This window comes from Rhinolophus ferrumequinum, chromosome 21 (assembly GCF_004115265.2).
Source record: "Rhinolophus ferrumequinum isolate MPI-CBG mRhiFer1 chromosome 21, mRhiFer1_v1.p, whole genome shotgun sequence".
Classification (NCBI taxonomy): domain Eukaryota; kingdom Metazoa; phylum Chordata; class Mammalia; order Chiroptera; family Rhinolophidae; genus Rhinolophus; species Rhinolophus ferrumequinum.
This window is the reverse complement of record NC_046304.1, coordinates 40,726,638-40,731,288: the sequence shown is the minus strand read 5'-3', so window position 1 is coordinate 40,731,288 and position 4,651 is coordinate 40,726,638.

Below are 4,651 nucleotides of genomic sequence, written 5' to 3'. Positions count from 1 at the left end.
GAGGAAAACACGATGTACCCACATTCATTCATTCACCTCCTCAACCCAGCTTCCTGAGCACCTGGTGCTTTCAGGCACTGTACCAGGATCTTAGCGACGGAGGGGACCCCAGGAGCACAAGGAGTTCTCCTCCCCACGGGGGACACGGAAGCATTCTGTTAGCCAGGCCTCTCCCAGTTGCAAGTAGCAGAACCCCAGGACACACCAGCCTCAGGACATTTACTGCCTTGGCTGCTGGGAAGGCTCGTGGTTCCCAGTGCTGAGGAAGAGCGACAGGAACCAGAATATCAGGAGCTCACACGAGGGGCTCCAAACCTCAAGGCTCTCCCCAGCCCTGTCTCATTTCTGCTGGTCTCCCCTTCCTTCACCAGGGCCTCCCTCTTTGACAGCAGATCGGCATTCTCCAAGGTGGGGAGGCGCTTGACTCTGGCCACACCTCTGCAGCTCCCACAAAGGAGAGCTTCACAGTCACCCAGGGGAGGATTCTGATTGGCCCTGCTTAGGTCCCGTCATTTGGACCAATCACCTTTGCCAGGACAGGAGGTCATCAGGTGCCATCTGTGCTTTCAGTCCCCAGAAAGCAGAGCCGGAGACAACTTGGCTACAGATGCTTAATTTGGAAGGTGACTGCAGGAAGCAGGAGTGAGGAGGAGAAAACGGGTGGTGAGAAAGCCAGTCCTATTGCACTGGTTAGCAGCAGAAGCCACGGGGGGGTCACCACAGGATTGACCCCTGAAGCACGGGAGGCCGCAACACTTCTCCCCCATTGTTACCCCCAGGGGCTGAGGATTGCCCTTCCCTTCCCCTGCCCTTCCAGGCAGCCCCCCCGACTCCTCCCCCACTCCGTGCAGGGGCTGAGCCAGTTTCCAAGGCTTCAAGGCCCAATGGCAGCTCTTGAGATGGAAGCAACGGTCTAACACGGGTGCAGCTGAATTGGAAGTGAGCCAAAGGGATGAGATGCAAGGTACGAGGACATCTGCTCCAGTGGCCAGGAGAGCAAATGATCAAGGAGGAAGGCGCGGGGAAGGCTTTGGGGGCAGACCCAGTCAGTAGCCTGCACAGTCCAGCACATACCGCCACCAACAGTTACAACAAATAAGATGAGAGGACAGAGTCCCCGGAAGGGAGACCTCTGCCTGGACGCGTGGGTATTCACAGATTGCTCTTCTGGAGCTACTGCCCAGGTCAGGTTCAGACCCTCTCCTCAAACCACCCCATTCCCACCTCTGCCTCCTCCCACCTCCCCTCAGCACCTGCCTGACTAGTGTCCTCACCTTCAGCTGCCAGGCAGGGCAGGGATGCCACACCGCCCCAGCCCCTAGACCCTGAGCCGTGAAGGCAGATAATCCATCTTACACCTGCTCTGCCCATTCTTGTACAGGGGAATGGAAAAGAAACACATCCCAGCCAGATACTGAACTTGTTTTCTTTCCATTTTGCCAGTGCCTCCAGCATTGCTAGGAGAAGCAGACAGCCTGAATTGTGAAGCGGGGTCCAGGGCTACCTTCAGCCTGGTCCCAAAGTCTAGGGTGCGCTGCATCTGGGTGACTCGAATCTAAGCCCTTAGAGGTGGACCTTAAAAGGATGACATCTAGGAAAGAGGGGGTGCTGCCTACCTTGTTCTACCTTTCTGGGCTCTAGATTGTTGGGTCTCAGTGTCAGGTAGGGCCCACCTGGTCCAGATATCCATAATACCTAGAAGTATTCTTGAACTTGGACTTCAGGAAAAGGACAAAGAATTGATACTTCAAATGACTGAACACTTCCAGGCTTAGGATGACAGGTCAACACAATTAATTATGCAGAAAATACTGCGATTGTCATTACTGGCCAATACTTGCACAGCATCTCTTCTAAGGGCTTATTGAATCACTACATCTTTACGGGGTAGATAACATTATTAGGTCTTTACAGACGAGGAAACTAAGTTCCAACAAGGTTAAGTAGTTTGCCTGAGGGTGCACAGCTAGAAAATGGCAGCGCTCATTGCCAGTAGCCTACACTGCCTGGCAAGTGTAATGAACAACCGTAGCGGCTAGTAAGAAACCTCTGGTCAGAACTGGCTCATCAGGATACTTCGGTTCTTTCTCTGATGGACGTACTATTTGTTCTTTATTTTGTGGTCCTTGGGCCTTGTCTGGGGGCCCCATGCTGTTTTCACAATACAGGAAATTTGGGGCTTAGTGTTGTCCCGAGCCCTTTGTCGCTATTGGGAAGTTGTCTCATTCTCGTCTGCAACTGCTCAAAGTTCACCTGAGCACAGACGCTTTGGCAACAATGCTCCTGGAGGTGTGTGCCCTCTGGGCGAGAATTGACAGAAGTCCAGCTCCGGCTGGATGTGGGCCAGCTCAGCTCTCCAACCCGGGTGCTCCGTGACTGCACGGCCCACAAGAGGCCCCATCCATGCCCGTCCTCTCTCCAGCAGTAAGTGAGCGCGGGAGGGAACTGATCCACTTCTCTGGGCAGCACGAGTAACTTCTGACCCAAAGAGATCCTCCACTGGACAGAAATGTGAATATCTCGATCCTTCCCAAGTGGCATCATTCATCAGCCTCCAGCCTCAGCAGCCCAGAAATGGTTCATGTTTAACGTCCTGTTGGGCCAACACCGCATGGGTCCCACACCTGGTGAGAAGTGCCATCAGTCGGAAGGGTGGCGACGGGTGAGTGAATCAGAGGACCTCTGGAGCCTTTTAACTGCATGAGCGGCAGCCAGCTGGGGGTGGTCCAAGGGGCTGAGCAAGGGACGCAGGCTGGCTAAGTGGGTAGTCCTATGGAGGGGCAGTTTAGAGCCACAGTCTCCAGATAACATCTCTGAGTCTGGCCCCATGAAGAGTAGGGAAAAGATGGAGACGGTGGGGGACCCCAAACAGCAGCGGTAGCAGCAGCTGGTCCTTGCCATCCCAGGGGCCAGGAGATTCCAGAACTAATGAGCCTGTCCAGGGAGGGTTGTGAGGTTTGCTTATATCCTCAGGGTGAACACCTACTGTGTCTACATCGTGTTCCACAACAGAAAACACAATCTGGCTGGGAGACAGGACTTGCATACGACTCACATTCATGCCTCTACCCCCACCCGGAACTCCCTCCACACCCGCCACCTGCCTGGCAAAGTCTTGTCCACCCATCAAGACGCAGCCCAAGCAGCACGTGCTCCCTGAAGCACCCTCACCCTCCAGAAATGAACCTTAACCCCGATGTCCGTGGTAGTGCCTGATACGGCTAGGGGTGGGGGCAAGAAATATTAGGTATGCAACTGGAAGCTTCCCATTTTAAATAATTATTCTTCCTATCAGGCATCTTACTGCATAGGGGCTTGTCCTGTCATCAGGTACATGCAGCAACATTTTTTGTTACAAAATCCAAAGTCATTTTCCCCCAATGTCACCACCTTTACATTTGGCTACTCTGGGGCAAAACCCTGGTTTCCTGAGTTCCAGCTCTGCCAGTCACTTGCCCCAAGAGATGAGGGTTTCTTTCTGTGAGCTATGAGGACCCCAGCATATTCTGCCATTAGCACAAGCATCCCATGTTAGTCTCTGAACCTCCCCTCTTACCTGGGGAAGCCAGCTCCCTGAGGGCAGGGGGTGTCATCTCTGGCGCTGCAGGACATGCCACGAGGTCTGGCAGAGGTCAGCGCGGGACTGAGCTGACTGGATGTGCTGAGGGGTAGGGGTGGTGTTGAGGAGACTACCCAGCTCACACGGAGGATAAACCAAGGGGTGACCAAGACGTGGGCAGGTGTCCCTCAGGGCAGGGGGAGCTGGAGTCCACGTGTGAGTCAGCCACACGGGGAGGGAGAGAAGGATGACAGGCCCCTGAATGGCCCTCCTGATTCAGAGCAAAGCCAAGGGTCTCTGGGAGGCAGGAGGGGCCGAGACCTGGTCACACCCATTAGGCTAGCTCCAGGTACAGGCCCTGTCTGCTCAGCGAGACCCTCCTTCCCGCACACCAACAGATGCTTCACCCAGGAGACAAATTTCGGAAAAATTACAACCCCTTGTTGTGACTTCTCCCACGGCACTAAATATAGCACATCCATCCCACGTTCTCTGTATCCAGATGGATTCCACTCCTGAGGGCAGAGCGGACACCAGCCTGAGAGGGAGGACAAACCTCGAAGCTGGAGAATGAGTGGAACCTCCAGGCTGGGTTGATCCCTGCACCACCCCCATGACATCCTGATTCCAGAGAGAACACAGGAGAGTCAGGGGACTCTCCCTGGCTCACCTACTCCCATTTTGAGGTAGGTGAAGCATGGGTAAATTAGGGCATGTCAGCACCAGCTGAAAAGCCAACACCTTTTCCCCAGGTGGCCCACCTAAGAAAAGATCTCTGAGCCCTGAGAAAGAAAGCAGAGAGTCTAAGAACGTGGCTTGGGAAGCCAAGCTGAGATAAATCACAGGCAACACCATTGTGCTGTGTTATCACAGATGCAAAGGGTGGCATCAGGACTCGGAAAGCAGTTCTGATCATCTGTGGCCTCGATGGGTGGACCCGACTCCACTACACCGGTCTCCTCCTAGGCCCACATGCTGTCCCATCGCTGTGACCAGCACGCAAGGGTACCAAGGAGCCCTTGCCTCTCTGTAGGCCATCCGTCCTCCTCGCCCCCTGCCCCTGGGCCGTGGGCAGGCTGCCCAGCACTGCCA